The sequence below is a fragment of the Macaca mulatta genome, chromosome 2, assembly GCF_049350105.2.
Source record: "Macaca mulatta isolate MMU2019108-1 chromosome 2, T2T-MMU8v2.0, whole genome shotgun sequence".
In the NCBI taxonomy this organism is placed as follows: Eukaryota; Metazoa; Chordata; class Mammalia; order Primates; family Cercopithecidae; genus Macaca; species Macaca mulatta.
The window spans coordinates 169,030,189-169,056,606 of NC_133407.1; the positions used below are offsets into that span (position 1 = coordinate 169,030,189).

At 36.5% G+C, this 26,418-nt stretch overlaps 1 protein-coding gene across 47 annotated transcripts in view; it reads left to right on the forward strand.

Moving 5' to 3' along the window:
- The window catches only part of ZBTB20 (zinc finger and BTB domain containing 20), an 814,450-nt gene that overhangs the window by 438,928 nt on the left and 349,104 nt on the right, over positions 1-26,418 (forward strand). For all 47 annotated transcript variants that reach the window (XM_077993859.1, XM_077993890.1, XM_077993875.1 and 44 more), the window contains one exon: positions 11,558-11,605. The gene's annotated coding sequence lies outside the window, so the exon portion shown is untranslated. The remainder of the gene's footprint in view (positions 1-11,557; positions 11,606-26,418) is intronic.

Here is a 26,418-nt window from a genome sequence, read left to right on the forward strand (position 1 = left end):
GCATGGTTGTTGAAGTAAGCACACTAGCATACATTCATACATTTTTGTGGGTATGTGTGTTTATATATAACCTATATATATACAGTATGTGTGTATATATATAAATATATGTCTGTGTGTATGAGAAACAGATGCACTGTAGGCAGATAAAGCAGATAAATATAGATCCAAATAGAAGCATAAGCATATAAATATAGACGTTATATAGAGTGAAAGCAAGCAGATCAGCACCATTTCATTATTGCTTGAAATCTTTGTGATAAAAGAGTTGGAAATCAGTAACTGACATTGAAATTATTGACTGAGTGACACTGTCATATCAGAAGGCACAGTGTAAGGTAAGAAAATAACCTTTCTTTCAACTTTGAGGAGAAATTAGCAGGAAGATTTATTACTGTTAATTATTTGATTTAGGAAAGTTTTTAGGTGCTGTGTAGTGTTGTGTTTTTCAAAGTACAGAAATGTCACCTCTCCTACAAATACTGCCATACAACAAAAAATAAATAAGAAAAGCTATTCCAGTCTTGCAAAAAGATTTGGCAAATGTGACACCTGGATCCCTTTTGTCCACAGGCTGTGATTTGCAACTCTCGCCTATTTCTAGGTATAGACAGATGAGTTGGTTTCATTCTACAGTATTTTCTACAAGCCCCTCTGAAGTCTTTAAGGAAACTCACCTAAAGGAGATATCTCAGGCTAAAGTGACCATTGTTAAGTTATTGTCATGGGGATGCTTGCAATTGTCTTTAGTGAGTGTGTTGTGTGAGTAAAACTGGGCTTCCATCTGTTACTTTCATATCACTGTCTGTTTTTACCAGTCAAAATAATTGGTTGTGAGTTTTTGCTTTATTTTATTTTGTTTTAGTGAGAAGGGTATTGTGAGTTATTTTTAGCTAGCTAATTTACTTTTTAATGTTGCAAGTTATATCTTGCTCATGTGTTTGAATGCTATTTGGAAAAAAAAAAAAAAGTAGTGCCTCCTTTTTCCCTCTGTAAACCTCATCTATTTCCCTAACAGATCTTATCTCCTCCTCAGCTTTGTTGTAGGAACATTCAAAGAAGCTAAAATTTGAAGAAATTCCTTGAAATGTACAAAAATGTACAAATACAAAGCCTACTTTTTCCCAGTACCACAAAACTGCCAATGTTGTTGCAATTGCTTTTTCTGTCATTAGTCTACTATTAGTCTACCATTAGTCTACCATTGGTTTTCCTTACAGGGATGAGAGAAGAGGGTCCAGAATATGTGTTCCTCGTAACTTCTGCTCCACATCAGAGTTTAGACTGGAGGAAAAAAAGGAAGGAAGGGCAAAGCAATAAAGACTTACTGAATGTTAAGGAATGTATTGGTGCTTCCTGAAGAACTGTTCATTCTTCTTCTCTCAAATCTGGCTTCAGTACTTTGTTGTTAAGTTCTTCTCCAAATTATGGTTTTAAAATATTTTTAAAGACTGCCTTAGTGGTCTTGAGGATCACACACGCACACTCTCTCTCTCTCCCTAACACACACACACACACAAACTTGTGTAAGATTCATTTAAAAAATTGCATTGTGTGAATAAAATGGAGTACTTTTCAATTTACAAATTATTTTGAACAAATAATGTAATGTGTAAAGTTGGCACACTTTACAGTGTTTCAGACTACAGACTTTTTTAAATTCTGTTATTTACCTGATAAGCTCTAATGTTAACTTGAACAAGTGTTTATTTATTCAAGGGTATTATAGTATATCTACATAAAACGATTCAGCAAAGATTTTAGAAAAATAATCACTTGCCAAAATAACATATTAAAACTCCTTTATCTTTACACACATACACACCCCCACACACACACAATTTAGACTAAAGCACTATGTCCCATTTAGCTTACAAAATGTCTTAGGGTTAGATTTCTGAGGGAAGTATTTACATACCCGTACTCCTCTTTTCTTGTTCTGTTTCCTTTTCTCCTGGTGTAGCATATTTACTGTTTAGCTTTTGTCAAGTACTTTATAATAATTACCAGAAATTTTGGCAAAGACAAAAAAATTTGTGTATGTGTATATTTGTATGTTTATATGCACATAGACACACACACACACAAAACACACATCCAGATTGAAGTGTTAATGTTGTATTAATCATCTGATTTTTGGGGTTGGGGGATTTGAGACAGGGTCTCGTTCTCTCGCTCAGACTGGAGTGCAGTAGCACGATCATGGCTCACTGCAGCCTCAGTCTCCTGGGCTAAATCAATCCTCAGCCTCAGCCTCAGCCTCAGTCTCAGCCTCCAGAGTAGCTGGGACTACAGTCACATGCCACCATGCCTGCTAATTTTTTTTTTTTTTTTTTTTTTTTTTGCTGTGTTTTGTAGAGGTGGGGTTCCACCATGTTGTCTAGGCTGGTCTGGAACTCCTGGGCTCAAGCCATGCACCCACCTCAGCCTCCCAAAGTGACTCCCATGGTGACTATAGTCACCATGCCTAACCAATCATCTGATTGTTTTATGCGTTATGTTTTAAAACTTTCTCCTAATATAAATCTTTAAAGGAATTTTTGTAAACATTCAAATGTCTGGTCTCATTTAAAGGTTTCTAGGAGATTGTGCATTTTCTTATCTAAGACAAAACATTTTCCAAATATGCATTTGGATATTTGCATATGAATAAACAGGGATTTATCAGAGCCAAGAGCAAAGCAAGAATCTCTTTTTAGGAGTCATTTACCCTTTCTACCTCCTACTTGGAGCATGAGGTAGCTCTCTCATCGTTGGCATGGAGAATTTTTTTTTTCAGTTAGTTGGTTTCATATTCTGTTTCTGGTGTTGCAGTGCATTGCAGTGCATATGGGCCAGGGAGTCAAACAGATCTTGATTCAAACCTCACTTCGCCACTTTTTTAATTCGCTCTGTTTCCTTACGCAGGTTAGCTAACAGCTCTTTAACTGTGTTGCTAATCTGTAAAACATGGGCCACAGCTACTTCACCACAGGTTTGTATTAAATGACATAATATTAATGGAATATATGTCATATAGTATGTACTCAATAAATACCAGTTTCCTCGGCCTGTTAATTTTAATATATAGCCATGATTTCCTCCCTAGTCCCTCCACACCATGGTGGCACATAGCATTATACTGTAACTATCAGATATTGTAGACAATGCTAAAGAAACAGGAGCAAGGGATTTTAGAAATTATTGATTATCTAATAGTGACCCTGAGAACGAGCTTAGGAGGAAAGAAATCTAAGGAAACCATCAGAAATTCCTGTCTCCTGTAATTGTAATGTTTCCTACAATATTAAGTTAACAAAGAGAAGTGGAAGACTTTTCAACAAAGTGTTGCTGAAAGCCTGTTCACATCAATACAGGGGAATGGAGTGGTGTACATTAAGCCTTATGAAATAATAGGAAATACTTTTATTGCCCATTCATATGCCAGGTTAATGTGCTTCATTCCACAGTGGATGTTGCTCACCTTGGCTCACTCTAGATTAAGCTCATTGATTAACTACCTTTTGTAGGGGAAGGGTCAGAATACAACTCTCATTGAAATTATTAAATAGTTGCTATGTGTTTTCTTTTTTAAGGAATAGGAGGGGAGAAACACCTCCCACTCTAAGATACTTGGAGCTGCATTTCAGCCTACAGCTGATCATTTTAACTGAATTACAAACCCTATAAGCATAAGGTTTATAATGGAAACAATGACCCAATCTTAATTACAATGATTTTGGCAGCAATGTCCCTGCTATCCAGAGACTACTTTCTCGTGTCAGAAGACTCTTTTAACCTCCTCAGAGTTCATTTTCTGTGTAAGTACAATTTTAGTGTGCAGGTCTTTCTGACTTTCTTTTGGAATTGAGAGAGTTTGACCACATTAAGCCACTGAGATTTCTCTGGATCTCCTCCTGCTGTGCCGTAATCAGTCTCAAATATCTGTAATGTAGAAGGGAAAGAAAGAAAAGGGAAACAAAAGGTGTCCTGGTGTGGTGGGAAATGAGTGGTCTGGAGATCATGAGCCTTTGCTCTCTGTCTTTGATGAGATACTTTGAAATGCTATCCCCTATATTGATAATATGGAGGTCTAGACAGCTGTAACTTTCTATAGGGCAGCCTATAGCTTTAGTTTACTCTGTCAATATCTTACTGCAGTTTTGTTTTAAATATAAATCAAAGGCCTATTCATTGTAATAATACTAAATTTACACTTTTTCTTCCTTTATAATTTCTGAGGATATCACATTAACAAGGAAATCATTTCTATGAGGAACAAGAATAAATAAAAGTTTGGATAAACAGATTAAAAGAGAGAAAAAAGGAAGAATATAAAGTCAGGAAGGGCCATATATGAAGTAGACACAGAGTAGAAGTGAGAGGACAGGAGGCAAAGACTCTGAAGAGTCAAAAATTAAGACAAGGAAAAGGAGAAGCAACAATTTGAATAGCAGGCTCACATTTAAGATTAAAAAAAAGTATAAGATAGCTTTGAGGTGAACATTTTACATAATGTAAGAATTCCTTGTCTTATAAAAGAATCCTTTGAAATCTTCCCCTATGGCATTTAAAATAAGATTGAATTTATACAACTTTGATTTAGTCTGTGCTGTGAAAAAAACGAACTGTGAGCTTTAGATACTAGTCCCAGCTCTGCCTCAAAATATATGCCTTTGAGGAAATTAATTCTGAGTCTCAGAATCTTCATATATAAAATGAAGAAGGACAGGCAAGTTCTCATCCACTTTTAAGAATCATGAAATGAAAGAGTACATGGAATGATCTTGTTGACATACTGCCAGGATGCTTATTGAAAGAAGTTGCTGAATCCGATTACATTAAACAGATGACCAAAATGAGAGAGAGAGAGAGAGAGAGAGAGAGAGAGAGAGAGAGAGAGAGAAGGCTTCCTGAGGGTTTTGACTAAGATCTACGTGCTTAGTCCTACAGAATTAACAAGATGGTAGCCCCATTTTTTAAAAGAATATAGCTACTATTGCTAAACATGCTTTAAGTTGAATCTTCCACTGGAATTTTTGAGAAATTGTAGTTGCAATTATTTTTCTAAAAGTCTTATTCTCCAATTAACTGAAAGATGGCATTTCTGACTTTCTAAGCCAGAATTTTTTTTTCTTAAAAAAAAAAAAAAAAAAAAAAAACTGTTTAACCAAGAAAATGGAAATCAGTACATTCTTGGTTGTCCTTCTAGTAATTTTAATTTGTGTAACCTAATCAAAACTCAACCTGCCTTGCCCTTAAACAAAAAGCCATATTCTCTTCCATTACTAAATGCCTATATTTGTCTCAGTATTTTTTAAAAGATGAATTACGTTGATATCCCATGACTTTCTTTAGAATGTGTCCATGGAAATTAAAATGGACTTTTCTGTGCCCAAGACTGAAATGAAAGACAGCCTAAAAGGGCTGGTGGAAATGAACACAAAACTTTGCTGATGTTATCAGTATTATAATTTTTGTTAAGCTTTTTCCTAATAAAATGGAACTGAAGTCAACTGACCCCTAAATAACAGCCTAATATTTCTTTTACAGTATTATTCTGTCTGCAGATTAATGATAGAGCAATATAGCCTAAGATTTCTTGAAAACATTGGAATATATTTTTCTGAGGCCTTTCTAGTGCACTCTTTCTACAGAGATATTTCTCCCATAATCATTTTTCAGTTTCAATAAATATTTGCTGAATATAGAAAATGTGCCAAGCACCATGCTAAGTGCTGGGTATACAACTGTGTGCATACCACCATTGGTCATTAAAGCATCTTTGAGAAGTGGATAGAGTAGGCATCAGTTTAATATTTTCTAAGCTCAGATGGCTGAAAAGAGAAGACAACTGGATGACTAGAAACCCCAACTCTTGTTCTTTCCTTTGGATAACCTCCCGTGATTTCTCCCAGTCATTATTTGCAAACACACATTGATGGAGAAACCAAGTTCCCTGCCCAGCTTTTCAGCTGATTACTAAAGAGAGCTTCTCTTTCTCTTTCTCACCTTAGTGGTGGTTCTCAGCCATAGGAGGGCACTCAGGTACAGGAAGGACCTGTACCTAGCAGCAGAAACAACTTCACCCTTTCTTTCTGGTCCAAGCTTTGGGAATTCATTATATGGCATGGGAAGCACTGAGCAGCATTCAAAGACTGAGAATGCCTGTAATCCACCCAAACAAATGTTAAAGGCTCTCCATAGACATAAGAAATTATTTAAATTTCTTTATGAATATTGTTCCTCAGTTTACTGTTCTTCCTCATTTTGCCTATTTCTCTTTTATTGTCCTATACTGGGCTGTTTTGTTCAGCCAAACAATTTGTGGCATGTCTGTTTTCAAAGTAAAATAGTGATCTATTTAAAGATTTCTAAGTATGTTCTTTATGTATTTTTAAAGGAGATGGGTAAAATAGAATGTATTTCTCTTTGCCCTGATGATATTCCTGTGGTATATTTCAAATAATATTTTTGATTGGGTAAGCCAGTAGGACCAAAGCAATGGTGATCACAGATACAGATTCACAAATGCATAGAGAGAATCATAAATAGATGCATATGGAGGAGTCTGACAGTTTAGTGAAATGGTTTTCAAGTAATTTGACACATTAGAACTTTCAGACATTCACCTGCCACTAATCCTTATTGGAAATAGATTGGAATATTGGGGTCACCAGCCCAAGACCATTTTTTTTGTGAGAGCTGAACAATAACCAAAAGTCAGAGCTAAAAGAAATAAAAATGAACCTATTCCAGTCATTAGAACTGTTTCTCTGAATAAGCTCTTTCTTCCTCTCCTTCGTTCCTTTTTATTCCTCTCCCTATTTCTCCCTTTCTCTTTTTCCTCCCTCCCTCTCCTGCTCCTTTCTTTTTAGTGTTCTGAATTCATTAGATGGCATAGTGTAAATCAATAGTAAACGCTAACCGCCTACTCTGTACTCAGTTACGCAACATCACTTAACCGGTACACAGAGACAAAAAGGGAAAAAGCACACACAGCCTTTACATTCAAAAGCTCTTGCATAATTTTACTTTTCCACAGCCAAAAAGAAAAAAGGGAAATAACAGATGGGGAAACTTACAGTTTTTTTTTTCCCTTTTCTCAGACTGTTTAGAAGGGAGTTAGTTAACATCCATGGCCCTTTCTAGTTGCCCTAGGCTGCAGCAAAATGTCCCATAATTGTCAGCACCTTAACTGGCTTTAAACGAGACATTGTGACCTGTATGGTGGGTTAATTTTCCAGGTGATATAAGGCAACTTATTTTGAGATGTTTTGACTTCGTTTTTACTTATTTTGTGAAAAACCAACAACATTTAAAGTATGAAATGAATTTTAAAATAGAAAGAGTATAAGGAAGACGGGTGTGTGTGTGTTTGTGTGTTTTCACTTGAAATGTATCCTGATGTAATATTTATGTAAAAAAGCCAGTTGTATAAACCCATCTTTCTCTTGCTTTTTACTTTGGGAACTATATAAAGCTCTAATGCTTTTTGGGTTTTTTTTTTCTTTTTTTCTTTTTTTTTTTTTTTTGGACAAAGTACATTCAAACCCCAAAGTCTTAATGAAAGAGAAAACATCTAGATGCTACAACAGAGACAGTTAATTGAGACTTTCTATAGAATTCATCATCTAAACAACAGTTTTATTTAAGAAGGAGTAGTTTCTGTAATTCTCATTTAGAACTTTCTGTCACATTTCTCCCTGGAACACCCTTGGTTTCACTGTACTGCCTTCTTAATGTCTTTCTCTCCCTTTCTCTCTCGCTCTTTCTGTAGCCCTTCCCCCCTTTCCACAACGCCCCGCCCCTTTCTTTCATTGGAATAACTCCCTTTCCAGCTTAAGTGGGAGCACAGTGAGATTCGTATGCAATTTATCAGTCCTTCTTCCCTGTTATAATATTTGGTTTTGCTTAACTGATTGATGTCCTCTGGAAACTAGGCATTCGTCTGATAAGGGAGGTTGGAGGGATTTTTTGTTTTGTTTTGGTCTTCCTTTTTAGTTTCTGCCTATCAAGTGGTCATAAAATGGATATAAAGTGGTAGTACAGCCCTAGGCACTATTAGGCACCTCTTAGAAGAAATTAAGTTCAGGTGTGTGAAAGGTAGTTTTGATTGTTTTTAATACAACCAGAAAAGGTGGGAGGTGGGTGGGGAGAGGATGGATGCTATCATTAGTGTGTGAGGAGGAACTATTGAAGCACTTGATCTCCTTGTATCTCAGATCAGCATCATTCTTTAAAAACAGTATGGCGATTCCTCAAGGATCTAGAACTAGATGTACCATATGACCCAGCCATCCCATTACTGGGTATATACCCAAAGGATTATAAATTATGCTGCTATAAAGACACATGCACACGTATGTTTATTGCAGCACTATTCACAATAGCAAAGACTTGGAATCAACCCAAATGTCCATCAGTGACAGATTGGATTAAGAAAATGTGGCACATATACACCATGGAATACTATGCAGCCATCAAAAAGGATGAGTTTGCGTCCTTTGTAGGGACATGGATGCAGCTGGAAACCATCATTCTTAGCAAACTATCACAAGAACAGAAAACCAAACACCGCATGTTCTCACTCATAGGTGGGAACTGAACAATGAGATCACTTGGACTCAGGAAGGGGAACATCACACACAGGGACCTATCATGGGGAGGGGGGAGGGGGGAGGGATTGCATTGGGAGTTATACCTGATGTAAATGACGAGTTGATGGGTGCAGCACACCAACATGGCACAAGTATACATATGTAACAAACCTGCACGTTATGCACATGTACCCTACAACTTAAAGTATAATAATAATAAATAAATTAAAAAAAAAAAGATCATACGTTACTTCTGGATATTAAAGCCATAAGAAATTGGTTCATTTGATTTTACTCAAGTTATGAATTATTTTAACACTGTCTTATATGTTAACTATTGTAATTTAGAATTCCTTTGTATGGAAAAATCCGGTGCACAAGATAAAAATCAAAAGTTTTATTGCCCACATATGTGGTTCTCTGTTTCAATAACTGGGTGATCAAGATTATTGGTATTATCCCATCTCTGTATTTATGATGACTTGGGGAAATCTTTTCTGATCTTAATATGAATAATGCCTAAGCTAGTATATATATTTAATGTATTTTATCAATACATTTCCGTTTAGCTTTATTTTCTTAACAGGATCTATAGCTCAGATAAATTTATTGCAGAGAAGTAATGAAAATTGGTCAGAATATTCTCGTCTCTGACTAGGAAATCATATTCCCACATGCATTTTTCTAAGGGTTCCTCTACATGTGTTATAGTTGAGTTTGGATTCCAATATGCAATTTTGCATGTAGGTGCCTGATTGTCAAAAGAAAAAAACATAAAACATTTGCCCTATGTAAAGTGCATTGTTTATGATGTAATTTTAATATGATTAACAATCTGCACAAAGCTTTTTTAAATGTGTAGTTCTGTATACAAGAAGTTATTCTGAGTACCCTAATTTTCAAATGGGTTGCTTAGATTAAAAAAAAAAAAAAAAAACTTACAACACAAAAGTGAGGGAGATTTGCATTTTATTGTTTGTCAAAAATAGTTGAAGGTATCTCGTTATAAAAGAAGCAGAGGAAAATTCTTTGAACTTTCTCCCTGCCTCCTGTTGTCAGAATAGCTTCCATTTTCATCTTGGTGGGTTTTCACGCTCTCTGAACCATGCTAGGGCAGGACTGACCTTTCAAAGCTCGATGTGTGCCAATGTAGACTTCTCGGCTCTCATTTTCTGTTGTAACCAAGGCCTTGGGAACACATTAGCTGTTTCTCATTTTTCTATTTTTTTTATTTTTTTAATACGGGATCCAGGCTTAGGACAGGTGGCAGGCCTAAGTTTTCTGTTCTGTGGACATGCAAGAAAAGAAGCTAGGGAGAATTTTAAACAGTTTCAAATTTTTCATAAGTCTTTAACAACTCTTTCATCCTAGCTTTTCTTATTGTTGTTGGCAGTAGGGATAGATTTTTTCTTTTAATGCGGCAACAAGAACCTCAGTTACTGACTTACCTTTTCAAGCAGAATCAGTCCAGTTGTGTCTAGCACATAGTAGTACCATCATAAATATTTTCCATGTTTCAGTGAACTGGTAAGGGACCTGCTATGGCCATCCCTTCAGAGTGCTGATGCAGGTAAGCAGTAAGCCATGCAAGTAATAAAGGTAAGAAGAAATCTGATACAGAACTCTTCAGGTTCTAGTAGTGGACCAATCACTTCATTTTATGAGGAAACCCTTGTTATCCTTTCTGCCTTTATAAAAGAAGCAAATTTCAGAAGACAATTTTACGTCTTTCCTAGAGGTTCTTTTTAGGGGTTGGTGCTGCATAGACTGTTGGCTCATTTAACAGACATAATTTTTGGCAAGCTACTTTGGTGATCCTCATTAAGTTTCATATGCAAATGTGTTAGGTGCTTATGATTCTAGCTATCGAATATGCTCCTCATGCACTCTGCCACAGGGTCCTTTGAATCTTGGCTTTTCTTATTTTCTCTGGACAATTGTTTTTGGACTTCTTTTGTTTATGTAGGTCTGAGGATGGTAACTATTAAAAAAATTCTATAGGGTTCTTCTTTTATATAGTGTTACATTACTTTTAGCTACATGAATTCCTGATTTTTCTAAATCTATTTTGGCTTAAAGTAATCATGCTGGCCATTTTCAAGGCTTTCATTGTGGTAGTGGTATTGGGGGTGCTGGGTGATCTGTGGGAAAACCACATGTAGCTTCTAAATGTTAAAGGCACTGAAAAGCTTGTAGAATGATTGATAGACTGCTGCCTGTTAGACGAGCAATTTTTTAAATGCAGATTATATAATATTTAAAGACTTTGTTGCTCCACAGTAGAAGCTTTTTAAATGTTAATTTGGGTTTTGTTTTGTTGTTCTATGACTTCGCGTAAAAGATTTTGGATCGAAAAGGTTTCAGTTCACTCGTTCCATTTGTCTTACAGGACTTGGAATATAATACTATACATTTATTTATACTCATAAAGGAGGATAAGGCCAATAACTCACAACTCATGAAACCGAGGGTAAATAATCCATAGCTTATTCTCCCACCATTGCCACAATATTTATAACACAAATAACAAACAACTAAAAACAAAGAGAAACCAGTTTGTTTTTGTTGACAAAATGTTTGATCAAAATTACAGTAAAGTTCAAATGGAGCTGCAAATCCTAGTGGTTTACAATGGTTTGATTTATTTTTTTAAACAGACCATGGATAATTAACCATAAAACATAACCTTCTCAGTACAAAGTTACAGTGAATTGCAGAAATGGGCAACAAGTCATTCATAACTGGTTGCAACTGGTTAGAGACCTTAAAGTAAAACGTGCAGGCAGTTACGAAAGCTACTTTCTTAGTGCACAATTCCATTTCCATTCCCAAAGGGAAACATCCTTTACTTTTTGTATACTACCACTAAGTCAGTATCCCAAAGTGAGGAATAAATGGGTTATTTTCTATGATTACCATGTTGTCATACATTTATTAAAATAAATACCTAGCACTTACCCGTACTCTTTTTATTTCAGAATGTTTCATCATTACTAACAGGATATTCCTCATGACATTGCTGTCTGGTAAGTAACTCTCATTATCTCTAAATGGCAGTCCAAAATATTGAGGTGCAAAGAAGTCAAATATATTTCCATGAACCTCAGAAAATATGAGATCCAAAGGCTGTGGTGAGTCTTTGGGTCTAAACTTTAGCAATACTAAATTTTGACAGAACATATTTTGACATTGGTAAAGGATAGATCTTTAATATCCTATTTGTTTATTTGTTCATTTGAAATACCAGCATTTAGAAGAATAAGAAACGTGACCTCCCGATTATCACAGATTTTGGCAAATATTTTAGAATGACTCTGCTAAACAAGATGGAAGTACTCTAAGGACTTGTTTGGAAGACCCTCCAGAGAGATACATTTCCAAAGGAGACTCCTGAGTGGACAGAAAGGGTGATAGGGTGAAGTTGGGCACTGATGTTTCCTGTGTGGAACGCTGTATGTTTTGAAAAAAACCTCAAAACCTTCCAAACACATTTGGTGATTCTTTGAACTACCCATTAGTATTCTGTGGTATTCTGTAAATTTGACATGCATTGGCTTCATTTGGATCAATCTTAAAATCAGGCATGATTGCTCTTGTACTTACCAACAAGCCTAAAGGGAAAATACCCTTTAGAGACATGAATATGACTATCCTCTTTTACCAGTTAAGTAAGAGGACCAAGACCAGGGCTACAGGTGAGCATAGGCTTGAAGATTTTTCTAGGTGTCTTTTAGTGAAAATTTGTAAAGTTTGTAAAGTTTCGAAAAGATTGGTATTGTGGCCTTCTAGAATTCTTGATATTTCCATGACTGGGAGAAGAGTGCAGGTCAAGACTGGGAGTGTATGAATAAAGTATTATCCAATCAGAGCTTGAAACAACTGACTTTACTAGAGGCTGACCTGCACTGAAATACACTGGCAAATATACTGGAGAGGGAGGAGGAGGAAAAGGGTGACTTGCCTGGCATCTAACTGTGTTCTGCCTGGCTCCTTCTAGGCCTGTTTGGTCATGAACATCATATTCATCCAAATCTTTAAAAATTACACTCTTGACTTCGCTTTATATGAATGTGCATAAAATGAGGGAAATAATCTCTTGCGGTAATAAAGATAGTTTTCTAAAGAGACTTTCCACATCCATTGTGCATAATCCATAGTTGTCACTGTGTTGTTGTTTCTGATTCTGTTGCACATCTATCTCTGTCTCTCAGAGCGTATCCATCTCACCAGTGAAGGCCAGGAGCCTTCAGGATTGTAGCTCCGCCTCCCTCCCCACTCCCATGCTTTACTTGCTATGCTACCCCAAAAGAAACTCATATTATTGTAAGCCTCAGGAGCTCAAGGGAAAGTCTTATTTGGTAACTTTAATTTGTCGCTCCTTTTGCATTTATCACAAAATGATCTCATCACAAAAAGGCCTGAATTTCACACTTTTGCTGGCTTGCAAACAAGCTAGTTTCTTCCCTATTTCTATCCAACACAGAGAAAGCTCTTTATGTTTCTATGATCAGATAAAATCTGTATTGATGTTTCTTTTCCTGTGGGTGTATTTCCCTTCTAGGTATGAAGATTTAAGCTATCAGGGCAATGCTGTGTGTTTGCAGTTTCTCTGTTTCAGTAAATGAAAAGCTCCTTGGGAAAGGACAACACATCTTTTCCACTAATGAATAAATATTTATTTTCATTTTAAAATGATGCATGCTCATTAAAAATAATTTAGAAAAACACATAGGAGTAAAATGAAGAAAAATTAAAGTAATTATTTCTATAATTTAAATCCAATCATTAATAACCATTTGATATATTTCCTTACTCTCATTTTCCCCTGAGGATATATTTTTAAAACATGATGTTATCATACTTTCTATATAATTTTGTGTCCTGCTTTCAAAATTTAACCTAAGAAATATGTAATTACATAGGCTTTGTAAACATTTAAAATAAATATATAATATTCCTGCAGAGGAATAGCTCTTTTAACCTAAATGCCCAACAAGAGCATCATTATTATTATTATCTATTTTTTATATCTCCTTAATACCTTGCATAAACAGTAAATGAATCAGTCAACAAATAATAAACAAATAAAAGTTCAAATCAGTATATGTTTTTAAATTTTTTATCATAAAAATCTTAAATTCATGAATATAGACAAATTACTATAATGGACTCCCATGTATTCATCACCAGCTTGCACAATGATGGCCTGTTATTTTCTCACTATATCGCAATGTTATTTTGAAGCAAACCCCAGACATCGTAGCATTTAGTACATCATTATTTCAGATCCATCAGGATGTTTTTTACATGTTAATGTTAAAACAATTCAGATAAATAGTTCTTATTATTGTATATAGTAGTGTTTTTCTTCATAGTATCCTGAGATCGTATTTTCTAACATGTAACAATTGATTGTAAAATCTCATCAGTGAGTTCCCTAATATTCTTAGACACATCTTTAAGCCAGAGGGCAATTTGGTTGCCTAGAGAAATATTTCACAGATTTGGCTAGGTTTCTTGGGGGAACTATTTTCTTTTGGTCCTTTTTTTACTTGACTCAAATTTAGGATGATAATTTGCATGCCAGATCTATACAGCATTAATTATACTTATTATTGGGTTTAAGCATGTGTTGAATACAATTCTTTACCTGAGGTGAAAGGAAAGCATAGTTGCCTGATTACTTAGAACTCCAGTCTGGCTGCAGCCAACCAATACCAGATAAATATGGCAAATCTACTTAAATCAAATGTAACACTGGCTTTAAAAGTTTATAATTTTTAATTAAGGTTATTGACAGACATGGAAAACATGTGATGGGTATGTGAGGCATTTAGAAATATGTAAAAGGGGGAATTGTGTAATAAAAATCTGAATCGTATTTTTAAACACCATGTTTGGGGGGAAAGAAATTATGCATTGTATACCAAAGAGTACTCTCTGTGCTTGTATTATTGCTCTAGTTTATTCTAAAAATATTTTAGAGAACCCTCTATGAGCCAGCTTTCCATAGCTAGCCTAAATCCTTTACATACAGAGTTCCACAGATGAGGAATGCTGTGTACGAATCAGGCTGTCTGTAGAGAACCTGTATCTGGAGACTTAGGTTGTTTTGCTGTCTTCGAATTGTAGGTCAGTGACTATTCAGTAGTGATGTGTTGTCCAACAGGTGTATTACACTCATCAGAAATTCAGGCTGTAACTGTGCAACATACTGCATCAGTATAAACTGAATTTATGTGTTACTCAGGTCTATTTAATCTTAGGAGCACATTTTCCATTGGCCTCGAAAGTGAGTAGCTTGAATATTGATGTGCCTAACCCTTGGGGAAGAAAAAAGTTTCTCCACCACACTAAATCTCTAGAAAAATATGAGGGTTTACAGTATGGACATATACAAAATATTTTCAGCCAAAACTGGTAGAGCAAAGCATATGGAAAAAAAAAAAGAAAGTCATAACATCAGCAATAAACTATCCCAAGCAAACAGAGAGCATATATAAAATTTGTCAGATTAGATGGTATAAACAATACAAACTCTTTTTTTTTCTTTCCATTTCTTTTTCCCCTCTGAATCTTCTGATTATTTTGTCTCCTTTACTCTGAGCCTGTCATCATTATTAAAATATCAGAAAAGGTTAGAACTATATCGGTGGCTTGGCTAAGGCAGGTGTAACAAGAAAAGACCAGTAGGAACTAGCCACTATACTATTTTAAAGCTGCAACTCTTCTCCACTTCTTTCAGCATCCTGTTCTTACATGTGGTATTAAATTATGTGTCTCATATCACATAAACCTAGAATATAAACTGCCTTTTAAAAAGAGCCGTAAGTTTATCCACGGTTCTTTCTAGCTTATGTATTATATATTTCACCCAAGTGAACCATCAATGCCTCATCATTCTAATAGCTGTAATAACAATAATTATTATTAATGATAACATTTGCTTCTTGGTATATGTACACATACACCTTTTTCTCTTGCTTCAGGTTTCTTTATCCTTGGCCTCTTTGGCTGTTGGTACTAGTTCAATTGTTGTTACATTTGTGACCTCACATATCCTCAAGCTATAAAACATTTCTTAGAAAAAACTAGTACAATATACCTTCCACCTCCTTCCCCACAGTTAAGCTCAAAATTGTGGTTAGATGTTTCTGCTTACATAAGGCAGGGAATCCTTGGCAAATAGCCCCACCAACCAAGATTTTCATTTTAGACCTAAGGATACCAATATATGACACAAAAGCAAGATAAGTGGTTTGTTCAGATCATCAGATCCCTGTTTAATGAAGCTGACATATTTTCTGAATAAACTTTATTGGACGCATAACACAGGATCGTGCACAACTGCCATAAGATGGGATTTATGGCATTACCATAATGAGATAACTTTGGTGATTCTGCTCTACCTAGGGTGGTGAGGGAAGAATAAAATCCCCACTCAAGACAAAAATATTCAAGAAAATGGTTCTGTAGTCAGCTCATTCCTTTCATAGTGGAAGTGTTAAAGAGAGAAATCTTCACCTTTTTCTTCCTCTTACCTAGAGAATACTTTCTTCTTACCTAGAGTCTGTGATATGAAGAATGTGCTCTGTAGATGGTCTTATCTTATGTGGATTGGTCCACGGGAGACTATGCTAGGCTCCATAGAGAACTGGTTCTGTATGTTCTGTCCTCCTCTATGAAAACATTCCTAACCGTACTGTTGATGTATACATTTTGGTCAAAAGTAATTTGCTTTCTGGGTATTTGATGGCCACTCTGTGAATCAACCTAATATATTTGTGGTATGGAAATCTGTAACCTCTGAATACTGTTTAAAGACTCTTATAATTAATTATTGAAAGGCACTTTAGCCCTTAACTATTTCTCTCTTTGGAGAAACAAGTTGATTGGTTAATCATGTCTTTGTTTATTTTTATTGTTGTTGCTGTACACATTGCACATAAAACAGGAAAGAGGAAAGGCTGTTTGTAAGAGGTAATTACAATGGCAAAATTGTATTTTCTCTAACTGTTCTCATTTTCTCATGTCTGATTATATCAAGACCTGCACTCTAGAAGTGTGTTTCAGTTTTGCTGAGAAAATGATAGAGGAGAAGAATAAATTCATTTCTATAAAGTGATGTCAAACACAACTTGACACAGTTACAAATTTGTTTTTTTTTTTTCTTTTCAACTTTTATTTTAGATTCAGAGGATACATGTGCAGGCTTGTTACCTGGGTATGTTGTGTGATGCTGAGGTTTGGGGTATGAATGATCCCATCACCCAAGTACTGAGCATGTACTGAACAGTTAGTTTGGGGTTTTTTTGTTGTTGTTTTGTTGTTTTTTTTGAGATGGAGTCTCACTTTGTCACCCAGGCTGGCTTGCAGTAGTGCAATCTTGGCTCACTGCAACCTTCGTCCCCTGGGTTCAAGTGATTCTCGTGCCTCAGCCTCCCAAGTAGCTGGGATTACAGACATGCGCCATCACACCCAGCTAATTTTTGTATTTTTAGTAGAAACAGGGTTTCACCATGTTGTCCAGGCTGGTCTCCAAAACTCCTGGCCTCAAGTGATCCACCTGCCTTGGCCTCCCAAAGTGCTAGGATTACAGGTGTTAGCCACCACGCCCGACCACTGGGAAGACTTTGATTTCTGGTCACATCTTTTGATAATAAGGATCCAGAGCCAAAGAAGAAACAGAAACTACTTTTAAGACCTTTGGAGATCCAAACCTAGTGGCTCTTAAGAGCCTGTATTATTTCTTGGATGACTTATCCAGCCCTTTGTAGAATCAGAACTCTCACAATTTTCTTTAAATCAAATAAAACCCAAGGGGCTAAGTGGATCTTTAAAATTATTTCCAGGTCATTCTTTCAACAAATATTTATTGGTTTATTTGTTGTTATTTCAACAAACTATGTGACAGGCAAACGTGAACTCATTTTTTTTTCTTTTTTTTTTTTTTTAACCTTTCAACTCCTTTTATTTATTTACCTATTTATTTTCCTTAAGCAAGTAAATCTCCTTATGGATTGTTAAGGGCCCTGTGCATATTTGCATGTAGCCAAAGATTCAGTCTCTTGCAGGAACTCTGGTTGTCAACTGGTGATCTTGCCTTTGTCTTTTCTCATAGTTCTGCCTGTGGCGCCTGTCACTAGCAGTCAAATAAGGACAATTTTACCATTCTCTCCTGCTGCTCTAATTTTTTTTAGTGCCGGTACATGAATTTGTTATTCTTTATAATTCCCTTTGAAGTTGGAAATCCAAGGGGAATCTAAAACCGACCAGATGTTTCTGCTGCTGGAAAGGAAAGAGAGTAAGGATTAAGTTTAACAAAAACTTGGTCTCCAGAAAAAAAAAAGAAAAAAAAAATCATTTCAGCTGGAAATCATCTTTAAATGCATTCATTTGCTACATATCTGTTAGTTAATTTACATTTACTGGTCCTTCGTAGGCAATATCCTCTATCAATGTACTCTGGGGAAAAATCATACATTTTGTGAACAAATAGACCCATGTTGTGGTTTGCTCAGGCCCATTTCCCTTATGGAGTTTTAGTTCTATTACTCTGCGTATTTTTCTCACATGCCTTATACTGAAGTTATTCTGTTGCTGTTGTTGTTGTTGTTGTTGTTGTCGTTGTTGTTGAAGGTTCACTATCATATCACATAAAGTCTGGAGACCATTTCTGCAAACTGATCCAAGAGGATGAGGTCAATACAGCCTGTGGTTAGGGAGGGAAGGAAGGAAGTTCTGCCAAACTGCTTAGCCTTTGTGGAGAACTTCATTCTCGTTAGAGATATGTAGATCAAAACAAGAACAAGAGTGATGAAGGCCTTCAGGGGGAATAAAGAGAAAGTCTTGTGGTTTTTCAAGGATTCAGATGACGTTGCAGACAGTGCGAATAAACAGGTTGGGAAATGAAAAATGATAGAGAAAGGTATATTAGAAAACAAAAGAGAAAGGGGCATATGTGAGACATATTTATAGGACCTCTCAGAATAGGTGCCCAAGGCTTCAGGCCCAATACACAGAGGTTTCGAAGAGTAATTTAAAAATAAAATTAGAGAAGAGTCTTAAAAATCAATCAGAATGTTTTGGTGGTTTGCTGAATACCTCACAAAAGCATTGGATTGAAGAGATGGATATTTTATTTGCTTGTTTCCTGCGCAGCATCTCTCATACTATCCTCCTCAGTTGTTCTCTGAGTTTCCTAGGCCTCCCTAGGTTTTTAGAAGGACCGAAAATTCTGTGAATAGCTGCTTCTCACTCCTTACCTTGCTCAGTGGATTTAAACATTTAGAAACATTTCCCACACCTCACTGTCACAAGGGATGAATACTCACCACTCAGAGTTTCTATTACCCTACCATATCTTATTTTTAAATAGAAAGTCTGAGTCCTCAGTAATTATATTAAGCTTCTTAAGCTGCACATATCAATTGCATATACCATTTTAAGCATTTTTCAGTCTTTTTAAAGAGAGAGTAGAGGAAAAGACAGAGAGAAATCACTTAGCAGCTGATTCACTTATTTTAAGCAGCTTTCTTCATTTTAAAATATAAAAAATTCAGGTTCTGGAACATTGGGTGATTTGAATGTTCTATAAAGATTTGAAAAAAAGATTTTTTTTTAAATTATATGTTCTACATTCAGGGACCTGGTTTTTCAGTTTAGTCCTTAAAAAAACAGGTTTGTGAAGTAAAGGAGTTTTCAATCTAAACACTTTTTCTTCTTCCTTTTCATTTATTTATTATTATTATTACTATTCTCTTTTGTCAAAGCATATGGTATGAAAAGCATTTATGTTGGTCTCACTACTGACAGAGCTTAACCTAATAATCCAGACTTGGAACTTGGTGTTTCAATAAAGGAAACACTGTTTGAGGTATTTTCCATTCAAACCAGCATCAAAAGTTTTTAATTAACACCATCAGAAATTAATGGACTGAATGAATGCAAGACAGGGTTCCTACATACCCCTTTACTGGGAACAAGACAGCAAGTGGGATCCATTGTGTATGTTTGTATTTTATAACGTATTTTTATTTACTTATTGAAGCAGAGTCCCAGCTGCACGTTGCGTAGCAGAGCTACAAGAGTGAAACCTGCCGAGGGCTGCTTCACTCCAGCAGTTTCATTTTGCTCACTGATTGTTGTCCTGAGTTCTTTGTGATTGTAATTGGTTAGAAAGTTTGAAATTAGCAAGTCCTTGTCAGCTCATGAAAGCTTTGAAATCATGAGGCTTGATACAGCTATCAAGCCTGCTGATGCCTAATCACTTTTCGGGCTAAGAACCTCCAGAGCGGTGAACATTCTCAGTCCCCAGGCTTTACCTCAATCACCAATTCACCACCCTCTGGAGCTCCTTGTCTTGGATGGTGGCTTTGTTTGGGGCCCTTTCTTTTCCATCACTGAAGCCTATACCGGGATGAACAGATTTTGGACTGACTAATGGGGATGGGGGTTGTTAGGAAATGAGAGCAAATGGGAAAACAGAATGATGTAGGGGATCAAGGGAATAGGGAGGAAGGAAAAGGGGTAGAAAGAGAATAAAAGAAAAAGGAAGCGGGATATAAGATGGAAAGAGCTTTGTAAATATTGACATTTAGATTCTGTGCAACTGGATTTGATATCTCAGGATAGAACTCACTGATAGAACCTAAATGGTCCCCAGGGCTCTTTATTTTTTTAGACCTTTTTTTTTAAAAAGCTTGCCCACTCATTGTCAAAGGGAAGACATGTGTGTTCATATAACCTACTTACCCTGCCACCACCCCATTTGTGAGGACCAGGAATACAATATTTTCCTTTATACATTATGTTAGAGGAATGAGGGGTTTATCAACTCTTCTCCTGCAACCATAAAAGTATTCATTGTTTATCCTTATGCTCGGAGCCCCCAAACCAATTTTCTCCAGAAAACTCTTTCACAGCTTGGTACATTTTTAAATAACCCCACCTTCATCCTTGTAGCAATGCAGGAGCTGCTCAGGCAGGGTGAACTAAAGTAGATAGATAATTGTCAGCAATGATGAAATGTTTCCAAATGCTTAAAGGTCTTAATAACTTTCTGTATATCTAACTCATTTATGTTCAAAGACCTCAAGCTTCATACATTTAGGTGCAACTCTTAACCTTTCCCAGTTTCTCCTGTACTTTAATAAAAACAAAAGTAAATGCAAACCAGATACAAAAACAACAACACAAATCTTAATGCCATGAATTCAGAATGTCAGAAAAATTTTCAATAGGCCCCATTATGGCAAAACGCTGCAAAAATGCATCAGCATGTTGGGAAAAGCTCCCTAAAGTCGTTCAACCATTTCTTCCCTGAAATATGGGAAGATGAAATACATATTAGACTCCTAGAAGAAAATAATTGGTGAATGAGTGTCAGGATTTTCGTAAGCTCTGCTAAAAATCTGATCTTGCCATCATAGCAAGAGAATCAGTTAAGCCTATTAACAACACGTCATTTTTCTTAGGTGGACAGTGTAGGATTTACTGTCCCAAAGTTTGACTTCATGCAGGAGTCAGAGGAGACACTTTGTTTGGAATATCATTTAGTAAAGAAGAGGCAGCCTAACCTTCCCCAGACCATACGTTAATGGATGCAATATCAGACTACACAGTATATTATACACCACTGCCCCCCACCCCAAGTCTTTATAGGCTTCTGTAGCAGATATGTCTGTCAAAATCCTGTCATGGTCCCTCAGAGATGTCAGGCAGTACTGCCATGGTCCCTTCAGCTGCACCTGAAGCCGTTCTCTGCTAACCTGGACTCCCACCTCAAGTATGCTTTTCCTTCTGCCCCAGGACCTTTTCCAATGCTGGGAGATCTCAAAAAGTCTAGGATGGGGAGAGCGGGGCTTACAGAAGTCGAACTTAATGCCCTGGGGAACCTCTCAACTAAAGGAGGAATAGAACCAAAAAAAGAGATGTTCCAGCCTCTATTTCTTTATAATGTCTACCTCTGTAGCCATTTTGTACAAATCTCAGAGATCCTGGCCATTCTTTGTTATTGTCTTGCCCTCTGAGATTACCTTCTAAGTTACTGCCTGCACCCAAGCCTTTGGAGAGAACCTTAAATGAGCCAGGTACTCAGGTTGGTTTGTTTGTATTAATCAATTTGCATCAACTTCTTCTCTACTGTTGACTGCCCCCCATGATTTATTGTCCATTCATAGCCTGATTCCCAAAGCTAGATAGAAGCCCAATTGCTCACCTCAATATATTATTAAAACATGAAGGGAGAGACATTGTTTTATTCACCTGTGGCCTCCTGAATCTAGCACACCCCAGAAACATAGCTGGTGCTTAATTAATGTTTGTTGAATGAACTACTAAATGCATAGTTTACACCAATAAGTTTTGCCAATAATAAGAGATATTAGGTTTGTTTCAATTAAGTGTGAAGTGTGTTACAATAAATGTTACTAATAAATTTCTGAAAAAAATATGTATGTATGTACGTATGTATGTATGTATTTATTTATTTATTTATTTATTTATTTATTTATTTATTTTGAGATTGTATCTCACTCTTTCGCCCAGGCTGGAGTGAGGTGGTGCGATCTCAGCTCACTGCATCCTCCGCCTCCCAGGTTCAAGCAATTCTCCTGCTTCAGCCTCCTGAGTAGCTGGGATTACAGGCGCAGGCCACCATGCCCAGCTAATTTTTATATTTTTAGTAGAGACGGGGTTCCTCCATGTTGGCCAGGCTGGTCTCAAACTCCTGACCCCAAGTGATCCGCCCACCTTGGCCTCCCAAATTGCTGGGATTACAGGCGTGGGCCACTGTGCCTGACCTGAAGTATAGGTATATGGTTTACTCTTTTAAAAATTTAATTAAAACAAACACAAGATTATTCCTATGAAAAAGTCACATTTCTACACTTATGTTTTCTAATATGCTTTATTAAGTGGGAGAAAAACAGATGACATTTTAGTTTGTACTCCAAAAAATTGCAAATAACCCTTGGTTAAACCCGGGGGAATATAAACCCGGGTGGCAGTATGTGCCACCATTTGAAGTATCTGCTCAAGGTCAACAGGCTTTTTTTTTTAAACGGAGTCTCGCTCTGTCACCCAGGCTGGAGTGCACTGGCTCGATCTCTGCTCACTGCAAGCTCCGCCTCCCGGGTTCATGCCATTCTCCTGCCTCAGCCTCCCGAGTAGCTCGGACTACAGGCGCCCGCCACCGCGCCCAGCTAATTTTTTGTATTTTTAGTAGAGACAGGATTTCACCGTGGTCTCGATCTCCAGGTCAACAGGCTTTTAAGTGACTCTTTTTGGAGGATATTTGTTGCTGTGATAATACGAAGCCAGCCTAGAATGAGAGATAGTGAAGTCCTGCTGGTGTCTGTTTCCTAGACAGAAATGTAAGACCCACTCTATCCATAGAGTACTGGTGACGAGTCCACCTTCCGTGAGACAGATTAATAAGGCTCCCCAACGCAAATGACAATGGAATGTAGAGTTCAGAACTCTCTTTCTGTACCTCAGTGTCCAAGACATGGATATGTAAAGATTTTTTCTGGGGTATGGTGACCAAGATGATCACCTTAAAATCACAAGCCTACTCCTCTTTAACCAAATGTCCCCGTCTGGACTGAAGAAACTAAAGAATGAGGAATAGTCTAGCAAAAGGTACGTTAATTTTCCAAGTAGTTTACTTTGGCTCCAGGTAAGTACAAAAGGACATGATATTCCATGTTAGCTATATTTCTCTCTGAAAAAAAAAAAATTCCTACTTTTAGAAAAGTTTATCAAACATTTAATGTAGGAAGATAAACTATTGACAACTACAGAATTTGTTCCCCCAGAAAATACCTAAAGCCTCTGCTCATTTCATATTTACTAATATTTCATTAGTCAAAGCAAGTCACTTAACCAAGCTCAAAGCCAAGGGACAGAGATATATATCCCATCTCCCACATTAACACATACTCTACTGAGAGTTACGTTAAAGTCTTATGGTAAAGTTTACGGATGTAAAGTTCTATTATAGAGAGGGTGTGAAGAATTAGAGAAAGTAATCCAGTCTATCATGTGTATTATTGGTTTGGACTCAGAAACAAATGGCTTGAATAAAAAACTTAAGAAGCCTGATGAGGTATAAGGGACTTTTGTGTTAGTGGTTGATACCACATTTACAATCACAGTCTCTCTAATCACCTTCAGGGGCATTCATCATAGATTACTTTTGAATTCATCAATTATGGTAAGCACTGAATAGACAATAACGGTCAGATAAAACACAGTAGGATAGAGAGGAGCAGCGTGGATTCTATTCCAGCTCTATCACTGAGGGTGAAATCTCACACATTTCTACTGATTTTCCCCCCTCAGTATTATGATCTCGAAAAAGGAATACTACTCTTCTTTTTTATTTTTTCTTAGTATAGAAAGCATACAAAAGCCAGTGTAGAATTCTGTGCATAGCACAAATTACAAGAGGACAATTAAATCACCTATAATCATCTAGAAGTAATTTGTTTTCAAACTTTGAGGATATACCTTTATAATCTTTTTTTTTTCCTGTGTATATATACCCTTTTTGTTTTTGGTAAAACACTGAACACTGTTCCTACTTTTGTCTCTTAAATCTGTGTTGTGAGTAACATTCTATGCCTTTAAATAATCTTCAGTGTCATTTTAGTGAAGATTTATTCTACATTCACCATAGTTTTTTTTGTGAAATTTAAATCAGATGTCATAAAGTCTTTAAAAAGCAGAATATAACTTGAAAATAAAGGTATTATTGTTATTATTATTACAGAATTTTAGAGATTGAAGGAAAAAAAGCAGCTAACATTTCATGAAGACCTACTCTGTGCCGTGCCATGTGCCTAGAACTTTGTTTAACCCATTTCATTTAATAACCTTTCAACCTAATGAAGCAATATAGCATGATGGTTAAACTCTGTGGGCTATAGGTGTCTAGTTCAGCTGCACAGCTGCTAACTAGCTTTATGACTTTTCAAACATTTATCTTCTTTTTGGCTTAGTTTCTCTGTTACAAAATGGCAATAATAATAATAGCACTCACCTCCAAAAGATTGTTGTAGGATTAAATGATCGGATAGGTTCAAAATGTTAGGAACAGTAGTATTCAATAAACATTAGTTATTATTTGCTATCTTCCCCACTACTCCATAAACCCTTCTATTAAAATACAAATCCACATTGATTTTAACTTCTTTGGTGTAGAAGTGTGTTCTAAGAAGAGGCGATGTAAAATAAATGGAAAAGCCAAGGACTTTATGATTTTTAATCCTGGCTCCCAGCCTTCTAATAATTTTGCCTCTGGGAATTTAGTTAAGGTTTACAGGCTAGGCATGGTGGCTCACACCTGTAATCCCAGCACTTTGGAAGGCCGAGGCAGGTGGATCACCTGAGGTCAGGAGTTTGAGACCAGCCTGGCCAACATGGCAAAACCCCGATTCTACTAACAATACAAAAATTAGGTAGGCTTGGTGGTACACGCCCATAGTCCCAGCTACTTGGGAGGCTGAGGCAAAAGAATCACTTAAGTTCAGGAGACAGAGGTTGCCGTGAGCCAAGATCGCACCACACACTCCAGTCTGAGTGACGGAGTGAGACTCCGTCTCAAAAAGAGTGAAAATAAAAATAAAAAATAAAATAATATAAAAATTGTACACTCAGTTATGTTTTTAAAATGGGTAAATACTAACAAGCTAAGGGTTTTTAAATGAGAATTTAAATGAGATAATATGTGTTTAGAGTCTACTATCTTGCCTAAATAAGAAATGGCTTTGTAAATGTTAGTCTTTCTTCTCTTGCATTGCCATTAAATAGTTGTATTTGTTTTAACAATTAGTATCTCTGGGCAGGTAAATTTGTATACTTTTACCATTACCACAGGCACTCATGCATTAGTGTGAGACAGTCAATAATTATCTAAAGACTGTATGGAGGCAGTGGTGCTAAGTAGTAAGCTGGTATATTTCTTGGCTTTCTGCAGTTTATCACCAGTTTTCCCTGACTCTAGCATGATCTGTACCCTGCAGATGTCCCCACTGTTTTTTGATTCAGTAACAATCATTGTCAAACAATAGGTTTCTCTTTTGTATCTAGTTGATGTGTAAAGGTTTTTATTCAAATTAACAGAAAACATTTTCATAAAGCAGCTTTTAATTTCTTCAACAAGCATACAGGATTATTAAATGAATGAAACAGGCAGGAGAGAATGATTGAATGAATGACTCTATCTTATTCATCTAATAGTTACTGAGCACTGGTTATGACATTGTAGCATTTGGACATCATTACTTGGCCAAGTATATCAATGCAGTGTGCATCTTTTTTTGTTTGTAAAACTTAGACAAGAGTCAAGGTCAATGCCCTCAGGCTGTTAACTGTTTAGATTCTAGAAAGAAACTTGGAGATAAATAGCTTCAATATAAAATAGAGTGAAGTAGATACTGTTATAGAAGAATAGCCAAGGCACTGTGGTTAATTCTTTTTTTTTATTTTATCACATCTTTAAAAAAAATTTTTTGACGTTGTACTTTAAGTTCTGGGGTACATGTGCAGAACATACAGGTTTATTACATAGGTATATACATGCCATGGTGGTTTACTGCACCCATCAACCCATCATCTACATTAGGTATTTCTCCTAATGCTATCCCTCTCCTAACCCCAGACCCCCAGATAGGCCCCGGTGTGTAATGTTCCCCTCCCTGTGTCCATGTGTTCTCATTGTTCAGCTCCCACTTATGAGTGAGAACATGCGGTGTTTGGTTTTCTGCTCCTGTGTTAGTTTGCTGAGAATGATGGTTTCCAGCTTCATCCATGTACCGGCAAAGGACATGAAGTC